This window comes from Hemicordylus capensis, chromosome 3 (assembly GCF_027244095.1).
Source record: "Hemicordylus capensis ecotype Gifberg chromosome 3, rHemCap1.1.pri, whole genome shotgun sequence".
Taxonomy (NCBI): domain Eukaryota; kingdom Metazoa; phylum Chordata; class Lepidosauria; order Squamata; family Cordylidae; genus Hemicordylus; species Hemicordylus capensis.
The window spans coordinates 166,900,536-166,911,852 of NC_069659.1; the positions used below are offsets into that span (position 1 = coordinate 166,900,536).

General features: G+C 43.9%; 1 pseudogene; it reads left to right on the top strand.

Annotated features, from left to right (window-relative positions):
- The first annotated feature begins 10,144 nt into the window (after positions 1 to 10,144).
- Positions 10,145 to 11,089, top strand: LOC128350524 (cytochrome b-like; annotated as a pseudogene).
- Positions 11,090 to 11,317: the final 228 nt, after the last annotated feature.

An 11,317-nucleotide genomic window follows, 5' to 3' on the forward strand; every position in this document is an offset into this window, starting at 1 on the left:
TAATGACCGACACATCCGCCCCAGTGTCCAACAACCCTTCGAGGCAGTGCCCATGAATCCAAAACTTACGAGTTGGCTTTCCACTGGCAATGTTCGTCTGGACCAGCGCAACCTGTGGGGATAACATAGAGGCCTTAGGCCCCACTGGGGTGAGGTTCCGTACGCTTAGGCAATGAGCCCACGAATCTCCCTGCTTAAGGGTCAGGGGCATGTGCCCCCAAACCTGAAGCATGATAGATGTCTGGGGAATGTAGTCAAGCAATTCCGGGACCACAAAAATCCCTTGAGGGCTCGCTGCTTGCGTTGGTAAAATAAGCAGTGGCTCAGGACCCTCAAAGGGAGTCGCTGGCAATGTGGGAACAAGTATAACTTCCCCTGGGAACACTGAGGTGGCATTCTTTTGAAGCACAAGCGCGACAGCACATCCGGGTGTCGGCAATGATTCCTCTTTCTTTATTCCGGGGCCCGAGGAAGGCCCGCTCCCCGGTTTCCCGGGGAGGTCTCTGTTCCTACAGGGTTAGTACGGCATTGGTTAGCCCAATGGTAGCCCTTGCTACATCTGGGACACTTCTTCGAGGGGCGACCAGCATTCTTCTGGTTCGATCCAGATTTATGTGCTCCTCCGCCTGGCGCTCGGCACGCAGCACGGAAGTGGCCAGGCTTCTGGCAGTTGTAGCAGTTCCCCGTGGGCTTATTGGATTGTTTCAAAGCCATAGCTAACAGGCCCATATCGTACGATTTTGAGCCGATTTCAGCACAAGCCTGAATCATGTCCGCCAGGGAATAAGTCTGACGGTGGATAACTCCCTGCAAGGCCTTTTTGCTGTCCGCGTTGGCATTCTCAAATGCCAATTTTTGCAGCAGCTCTCCCTGAGCCTCAACATTGTCCAACTGCCGAGCGATCGCAACCTTCAAACGGTCCACAAAGCTTGTGTATGGCTCTGAGGGTCCTTGCTTGATCACTGCAAAGGAGCGAGCCGGGGTGCCAGCCGAGGGCACCCTGCGGAGCGCTCGGAGGACACACATTCCAACCGCCTTAATGTGTCCATCAGGCAACTGGCATTGCATGGCCAGAGGCTCGAACTGCCCAGAACCATAAACCTGCTCTGCTGTAATCTGCGCTGTGGCGCCCAAACGGGCTGCCTGCTGGTATTCGCTATCCCACACCACATACTGTGAAGGCGTTAAAATCATACGAAACAACGCCTTCCAGTCGTGCGGGGTCATGAGGTATCCATTGTTAAGACCTTCCAAAATGCCCTGGACAAAGGTAGACTGGAGTCCTGAGTCCTTCACGGCTCGATTTAACTCCCGGAGGACCGAATACGGAAGTGGTTCCCAGTCCACGTGGGCGTTTCCTTGGCCGTCTACCGGACCTCGCATCACTGGGAACAGAGCTGGGTTCTCTCCAGCCCATTCTTCCCCATCTACCAGGATTTGTCCGGACTTTTTGGCATGATGGAGTCCCTCCACAACAACCCCTCGAAAGCCCAGCTTCTCCTTAAGAGCCCTGGAGTTCGGGGGCCCCGAGGCCGTCGGCGTGACGGCGGGCAGCAACACAGGGTATGGAGGGGGTGCGGCATCCACAACTTCAGATTTCAGGAGCACAGGCTCCCCACCGAAGAAAGCCGCGACTGCTTCCAGCACCTTTCTGCTGAGCAGGAGGTGCTGGATCGGAGCTCGTGGCTCCGCCTGCAGCTCGGTCCCTATCTTTCTCCAATGTTCTGCTTTCAATGTCCCTTTGTACGGATACCAAGGGCATTGACAATCGACCTCCCGTAAGAGATCAGCGAGATCATGCACAGGCACCACCTCCCCGGAATGTTGCCGGATAATTTTTTGCAATTCTTCCGCATGCTGTTTCTGATCAACAGAAAGACTAGAGCCCATACTTACGAGGGAGCCGAAGCTGAGTGCACTAAGAAGACTGTTCCAGTCGCGTAAGCAGGGTGCTGAGGGATCTGGATCACGTCGGGGTCACCAGATGAGGGAACAAACAAGGCGGAAACGGTGTCAATGCAGGACCTCCTGAACATCAGAAGGGTGCGTTTATTTATAGAGTACAAAAGAGGTGGTGCAAATGTATAGGGAGAGAGCGTGGAAAGAGCGGATTGGTTCTATTTTGCCGCAGTATGGGAGGAGTGCTTATCAGGGTGCGACCGCCACATTCCAGTATGGTATGCCAGTCCTGGGTGGGGTGTTTACCCTTATCAGCCTACAAACAACCCCTGCTGAGGCCTGACAATATGTTCATAAACTGGCCCTTAAATGGACACTTCCGCCCAGGAGAAAGTTGAATGTAGCTCAGCAGGTGTTCCTTAGCATGGAGTTTAGTGTGGAGTTCTGTATTTTCCTGGATACTGCCCTCTTCCTCCTTGCCTGCTTCTTGCCTGCCTGCCTTACTTACATCAGAGGTTTTTCAGGCATTCCTCAAACCATTTCAAACCTTTTAATTGTTGGGAATTCTCTCTGGTAGGAGAAACCCTTTTTCATTATAGCAGAGTGCACAGAGGCACAACACAGTGGAATTTAGTTAGGCATGCGTGTATGCTGACAGTAAAGTAGCTTGGAGCCAGTTCATAGTTTCCAATCAATATAAATGGTATTTATTAGAGAACTCCATTCTGGATAGGAAAGTGAGGAGTTAGGATCTCTACTCTAGCTGGATGCAGATGGATTCTGCATCTCTGCACACATGGTGCAGGGGAGAGGAGCTTGCATGTTGCAAGGTAGAAGGAACAGGAAGAAAGGGAAGGGGGAGTGCAAAGCAGGAAGGAAGGAAGTTAGTCCCTAAGAGTAGCAATCTACATTCCAAAGGGATAGTGTCAGAGCAGTAGAGAAGGGATGACCAATGTCTTGACCCTCTAGCCCTCTGACTCACTAGTCTGTCCTCCACTGTCTTTGAGACAAGAGACATCACAAAGTCCTGCACTTCCAACATTAATTACGTTGATACAAGCCACAAACCTGGTTTGGGCATGCAGAAATACAAACGGAGGAGGAGGAAAACAAATCTTTGCAGCCGCCATCATCAGGAAATGAGGCTCCCTATACGCCACAGTCTGGTTTCAGCCCACTGAAAAATAGGAACCCCGGGTGAGGGGGGGAATGATAAATGACAGATGGAAAGGAAGACAGTGAACACAGAAGGCTGAGTAGGACTATCCAAAAGCAACACAAAACCTAAGGATAGGAAGGTTTATCTAAGGTTGTTATGGAAAGCGGTGTGGTGAGGATACATTACAGTCAATCACTGTGATGTGGGAATATGATGTATTAGTAAAATATATCAAATACCTAGCATTTTTTAAAAAAAACTATTCTGAAATGTGTTCTCTTGAACCATGTGGTTTTTCTTGTATACATCATATTGTTATGCACAAATCCCACTCCCCTGAGTGGTGAGAAGTTCCTGGGTGCAGTGCTTCTTGAATTCTGGCTTCCTCTGAAGATTACTGGAAGCATATGGTGCCTCTTTGTAACATTTGGTTTACTTATAGATATACAAACTGAGCATCAGATGGAGTTGAAATAGCAGAATATTCCTACAGTGACGGATTACAACAGTTATCAGAAAGAAAAACCTGCGCCCCAAAGTTGCTCTGCTCTCCTCAGCTTCTTCATTCCAGCCTCTCCAAACGTCAGTCTAGGCTTTTCTATTTTTCGAGCTGCTGCTTTTTGTTCCTTGGCATACATACAAATGGGGGTGGGGCGATGAATCACCTTCAGCTCCCACATCAAGCCCTCCCATCAGGTGGGTACGTGCCATTTTATCAGGCTCTGATGCTTCCTTCCCCCAGCACAGTACTTCATGGCTATCAACATCCCATTTAGAAACATCCTCTGGCCTCCTGGACTATCAGCTAGCATACTGCCAAACAGAGAGATGACCAAGGAGCCACTGCCAAATCTATAATAGTACATATAATTAATGTCCTTAAATTCCATGGTAGATCAGAGTCATTGTAGTTGTGCTGATCATACAGAATAAGAAATAAAGCAAGAGAGATAAAACCTTTTTTGGGAGCAACTAGTGTTTTTAAAAGCTGGGTATAAATTCGATGGGATTTTTTAAAAACCTTGTAGCTGACATTTAAAACTATTTGGTCTGAACAATGGTCTTGTCTACTTTCTCTGTCTTTGAGATCCATGAATTTTACCTCTCTATAAAATTAACACACACACGGCCATGTTTGGGATCTTTTAAATGGTCAGCAACTGTGACTGTTTGCTTTAATTGGTTTTTCCATATAGGCACCCAGCATCTTCAGACTCAGTTCTGTGTTGCTTTTGGTTTCCTAGCAACTCCACTTGCTGTCTTGTTTAGTAAGTTAAACACATGAAAATATTTTCCTTTGTCATAAACAAAAGCCAGCACCACCATTTTCCCACCTGGTTTAACCCAAAGAGGTTTGAAACAGATCTGTTTTCTACACAGAATTGTTTTTCTCCATATCATCTCACTGTCCAGACAATACAGAGAATGCTCATAGGAACATAGGAAGCTGCCATATACTGAGTCAGACCATTGGTCTATCTAGCTCAGTATTGCCTACACAGACTGACAGCAGCTTCTCCAATGTTGCAGGCAGGAATCTCTCTCAGCTCTCTCTTGGAGAAGCTGCCAGGGATAGAACTTGGAACCTTCTGCTCTTCCCAGAGCGGTTCCATCCCCTGAGGGGAATATCTTACAATGCTCACACTTCTAGTCTTCCTTTCATATGCAACCAGGGTGGACCCTGCTTAGCTAAGGGGACAAGTCATGCATGCTACCACAAGTCCACCTCTCCTCCATGGTGCTTTTTCAAAGTCTTTCCAGCCATGTAGATGCTTCTTATTAATGAGCAACTCCTGCATGGCAGAGAACATTTATGTTACCTCAGCCAAGTAGGCAGGGCCAATTGTACATTCCACCCCCACTCTCAGTGGGAAAGATCTGCACTCAGACCTTACCCACATGGCAGGGTCAAAAATGTTCTCTCAGATAGACAGGAGCTCTTAACCAATAAGCCACTCTCACATGGCTAGCAAAAAGTGTGACTGATCTGCAGCATGCAAAGTGGGACCACCCTAAGAAGGCACCTCCGGAGACAGACAGACATGACAGACAGATCGATCTCTCCCCTTTCTGAAACCTGCCATCACTTCACTAGCTAGACAGTTCATAAATGGAGCAAGAAGAATGAATATGGCTGCCTGAATTTTCTTTTGAGGTTGCCATTGGCAACAAGAAAATTAAAATGTAGGCTGAACAGTCTAAATTATTGATTTTATCTTGCCAAAATCTTGCTTTTTCTTTGAAAAAGACACAATATATATAGTTGAACCAAAAACTGTGGTTGGGGAATATATGTTTTTTAACCTCACTGTTTTGATTTTGATAACAGCTGTCTTCAGTCACAATCACAAAGACAAGATTACAGCATCAATAAATAATAACTGACTGTCGCTGAAGTCATTCAGTATCACCTATTTTTTCCAGATAGCACCAGATGGATGATTTTGATTACAGTGTCTAGGATGACAGCCAAGAAGCAATGTGTGGGGTGGGGGGGATGTAATTGTTATTAAATACAAACCTTTATTTTGAAGTGACAAACACCTATATGGAGATTATTTTAATCACAACACAGCAATGATATATTGTATAACTATTAACATTTAATACTAACAACTTTTGTCTTTACTTAACAAATCTGAAGCTTTCTGTCCTGCATGTACTTTGATAAGGTTCACATTACCTTATCCATTTTATGCTGGAGGTATGGTGCAGTCACTTGATCTGGGGAAGGGGTCAAAACGCTGTCTCCCTACAGTTCTCTCCTTTGGCCAGAGCTTGTGCACTGGCTAAATCCCTGCTTGCCATTCCTCAGGTCACCAGTACCGGAGGCATCTGGTGGGCCACTGTGTGAAACAGAATGCTGGACTAGATAGGCCTTGGGCCTGATCCAGCAGGGCTGTTCTTATGTTCTTATGCAGTGCAGAGATGTGGATGGAAATTTTTCTGGAGAAAATTTCCCATTTCTAAAATGTCAAATATCAAAAAATGTCAAAACACTTATGAGAAACTGTCATGGGAAATTTACTGTATAAATAGCTCTGCATAAATAGGTACAGAACTATTAGATAGGCATCTATCTATCTAGAATCTATCTAGATAGATAGGACTCTATGTGGTCTCTAAGAGTCGACGCAGACTTGACGGCACTTAATCAATCAATCAATCAATCAAATAGGTACATAACATGCCAGATTATATTGCAATCTATACAGGGCATCAGGAAAATGTGTACTGTAATTTTTTTTGGAGGAAAAATAATGCAAATTTTATGCAAATAGGAAACTTGCATGGTTCAATTTTTTTTAGAAAACTCACATCTCTGGATAAGTGCATAGAGAGTTATGTTACATGTAGTTCTGACTTGAGCAACATATTCCCAGTTTGCCAACAGATAGATCAAGTTATGCTATACTATGAGAACAATAATATGTGAGAAATAAGACTAAAGGCATATGAAGGCCCTTCCTTTTTTCAATGAAAAACCAGTACAGACAATTCCACTGTTCACTTGTGTCCAAAAGTTAATTTAATCCTTGTATGTGGAGGATCCTGCTTTAGGCAACGGGTTTGCCTGGGATTCAAGTCCATTGGTGTTCTATGTTTCTGAAAGTGAACATTGTTATGTTAGATTTTGTTTTAAAGTGGCCTAATTTAATATTATGTAAAGGAAACTAATACTTTCAGATATCTACAAATATCACCATTTACAAATTAAAGGTAAATGTGTGTATACATTGCTTTACAACTAAGAATACAATAGGGTTTGGCTTTTATTCAGATTGTAGAGGAAATGAATCAATACTTATGAATAACTAAGTATGTCTCTTACAGTAGAATACTTTTATGCAGAGAGAAGTGAGGGATCACACAATCAATGCTAAACCATTCAGTTTGTAAATGGCAGTGATACTTAGAGGCAACCCACATGTTAACATGCTAACAGTGTCTCAACTCTTTTTTCTTTTTCTCCCCCCCCACCTTTTTTTTTTTTAATGAAAGCCACTATGGAGGGGGGAAATTTAGACTGGGTAAGGAGCAGGAAATGACTTGCCTAGCAAGCATGAGGTTGCTGGTTCAAATCCCTGCTGGTTCCTATATCGGGCAGCAGTGATATAGGAAGATGCTGAAAGGCATCACCTCAAACTGTGCGGGAGGAGGCAATGGTAAACTCCTCCTGTATTCTACTAAAGAGAACCACAGGGCTCTGTGATCCCCAGGAGCCGACATTGACTTGAAGGCACACTTTACCTTTAAGCTTAATTATTTTCCCACCCACTTTCCACCTCCAATCATCCTCCCAGCAGCTTCTCTCCCCCACACCCACACTGGTTCAAAACACTGTATTTGCAAAAGGGTCTATACAGGGTTCCTAAAGAAAATTATCAGCATCCTCTGCAAACTAGCATTATCTCATATGTGATCCCAGAAGCAAATATGCAGACATAAAAGGGAACACAAAAGGTAAGAGCACTTAGGGGGAGGATTTTCATGACTCCCGCCCAAGGCCATTTGCCCCAGTTTTAGAACCCAGGTTTTTAAGGACTGGGATGTTTGCAGGAGAAAAACTGAGGGCAGGGAATAATTAAGCAGTCTCTCCCACCAATTCTCTCTGGCAGATGCCCCCAGTCCCCACATTACCTTTATGAATGAAACATGTATTACAGAATAGTTGTAAGGATTACAAGACAATATATGTTTACTGCTTTGACCTCTCTAAAGCACTATATACCGGTAAATGCTGTCAGTGACAAGCCACTGGAAAGTGCCCTAGAAGCAAAAGTCAGCAACTGCATATGTTAAAAGAATCAAGGTTTCTTTTATTTTTACCAGTCAACTAATTCCTTAACAATTCACTGAGTATTGTTGTCACTCATTCAAGCTGTACTGTTCAACCCTGCCCTTGTCCAAACACTTCTTATCTTGGATACTGCTATACACAATCTGATTTATCTAATCTGATGAACTGTTTCTGTTAATGACATAGGAACATAGGAAAGCTGCCTTATACAGAGTCATACCCTTGATCCTTTTAGCTCACACAGGCCTGCCCAATTTAGCCCCCCCTGATGTTTTTGAACTACAGCTCCCATAATTCCTAGCAACAGTGGCCAGTAGCCAGGGATTATGGGAATTGTAGGCCAATATCTGCAGAAGGGCCACAGTTGAGCAGCCCTGGTTCTACATAGATTGGCAGCGGCGTCTCCAAGGTTGCAGGCAGGGGTCTCCCTCTCAGCCCTTGGAGATGCCAGGGAACTTGGAACCTTCTGCATGCAAGCTTGAAGGTGCTCTTCCCAGAGCAGCTCCATCCCCTAAAGGGACTATCTCACAGTCCTCACATGTAGCCTCCCATTCAAATGCAAACTAGGGTGGACCGTGCTTAGGAAAAGGGACAGTTCATGCTTGCTACCACAAGACCAGCTCTCCTCTCTACAGACATGTTTCCATAGTTCTTTTTCTCTTACCTTTCAATCTTACAAGAAGACTCAATAATTAAGCCACAGTTGCCCAATGCATAGAGCCACCTAATGGTGCAGCAGGGAAGTAACCTGCCTAGAGAGCAGGAGGCTGTTGGTTTGAATCCCCACGGGTGTGCTTCCAAGAATATGGGAAACTCCTATATTGGGCAGCAGCAATACAAGAAAACCACGTGGCTCTGTGGTCGCCTGGAGTTGACAATGACTCCACAGCACAACCAACTGCAACAACAACTGCCCAATGCATAGAAAGAGGATGATGAATTGCAGTTAAGGATAAATTGCGGCTGAAGCCTTTTCCTAACCACCAGCATCACCCTCCTTTGCTTGGAAAGGAGATCTCTCCCCCCCCCCGCCCCCGCTCATTTCCATAGATCTCAAATTGTCTTTGTGAAACTGCATCAGGGTTAGAGACTCTCTCTATAACCCATGCTATATCCAGACCATCTAGCCAAAAAAAGAAATAGACTTTAGATATTTATCTTGGGTCTAATATTTCTAGGAAAATTTAGACAAACTATAAAGTGTTCAGAGAACAACTATTAATGTGATTAAATGTTTGGAGCTGAATGCCAACATTATTTTCATTTATTATGCCATAGATAACTTGGAAGGTACACTTAAAAGACCACAAACTGCATAATTTTTAATGTTTTCTTTTTTTAAAAAAGGGGGGAAAAGATCACAGATGCTAAGAACAGAAGTAAATGAGCACAGCGCAGGTAAGATGGAGTGCCATAATTAGAAAGCTAGCTGCCAGGAAAACCTTCATGAAATTCAGTCCTACATTAATAGACATTAGTTTCTATTACTAGGCAAACTAGTTGCATATGTGGAGGGAGTATATGTGCAGGCGGGGGCGGGGTTGGGGAGTTGGAACTCAATTAAGTCTCTCCCTTCTAATCACTATAGATTTCTAACCAGCAAAAATGAGCAAGTAAGATCATATAGGCAGCATCCAGTTGCCAATTCAAGCAACATACACTTACACTGATCTTACCTGTTTACTCAGATGCCACTCCATTGATATTAATAAAACATATCTTTTATGCTTAAGGCTGTAGCTAGGCCTATACTCCCAAGCATGATTGATAAAAGAGCTTTGGTACACATTAGACCAAACGTTCTCAAACTTGGTTCCCAGATGGTTCCCAATATAAATAACTGTAAATAACCTAAAATATCAACCATAATTACTTCTCACCTCTCAAGATTATGATGTTCTAAATATCATCCGGACAAATAAAGGACTAATAATATGTACCCTATAAAATAAATTAACATCTCAACTCTCTCATGATTCAGGATATGGCTCTGGCACAAAAGCTACAGAATATCCAAACACCACTAACATTCCCCCCAAATAAATCATAAATAATATTAAAGAAATAAAAGACACACCAAAAACAACCAAAATATGACAACCAGCCCAAACTGACCCAATGAATCCAACCACCCCATAATAAGGAGACGGGTTAGAGGCCACAGAAAATAACCCTAAAACGAAACAAAAACCTAACAAGGCAATAATATGTCATTATTTTTACTTGGACTCTAACCAAGACTTGCAGCCTGAAAAACCACCATTGTATGTCTACAAAAACATATTATGGCAAACAAGACATGAAAAACCCACCAAATCTTTTAAATTATCAATAACTCCTTCATTGACCTTCCATCCCCCTCCAACATCTCTGCCTGATGAAACTTTGGATCCCTCCTCGGAATATGCCTAATCATTCAAATCCTTACTGGACTATTTTTAGCAATACACTATACAGCCGACACAACCTCCGCCTTCTCATCTGTTGCCCACATTTGCTGAGATGTCTAACACGACTGTCTCATCCGAAATGTTCATGCTAATGGCGCCTCAATCTTCTTCATCTGTATTTATGCACACATTGCATGCGGACTTTACTACAACTCATACATTTTTAAAGAAACATGAAACACAGGCGTCCTTCTATTATCAGTCATAGCCATGGCCTTTATAGGATATGTTCTCCCATGAGGCCAAATATCCTTCTGAGGTGCAACCATCATTACAAACCTGCTATCAGCAATCCCATACATCGGAACCACACTAGTAGAGTGACTATGGGGAGGATTTTCAGATGATAAAGCAACTTTAACCTGATTCTTTGCCTTCCACTTCATCATCTCACTTGCCATTCTTGCCGTAGCCGCCCTACATCTCCTCTTTCTCCATGAAACTGAGTAAAACAACCCAATCGGTCTTACCTCAAACCCTGATAAAGTCCCATTTCATCCCTATTTCTCCTTTAAAGACCTGCTTGGAGCCTCTATCATCCTTTTAATCCTACTCACCTTAGCCCTATTTTTCTGAAACCTTCTAAGTGACCCAGAAAACTTTATCCCTGCAAACCCTCTTGTTACACCCCCAGATATTAAACCCGAGTGGTATTTTCTATTTGCCTACGTCATCCTTCAATCTCTCCCTACAACTCTTCGATCTCTCTGCACTACAACTCCCATCATCCCCAGCCACAATGGCCAAAGGTCATTATGGCCGAGGATGATAAGGTTGTAATCCAACAACATCTGGGAACCCAAGTTTGGACCCCTAGCATTATCAAGTGAAAAGTAGTCATGTGTAAGCCAGACTCCAACTGCAGATAGTTATCTAGGCTTCCCGAGAAAGGAAGAAAAAAATAGAGGGAAATTGTAGAGTTGTCTCTCTGTAGCCCTCTTCAGAGTACTTGTGTATGCCATCCAAAATGGGTACAAAGGTCCTGCCCCTCAACATGGCACTCATTCC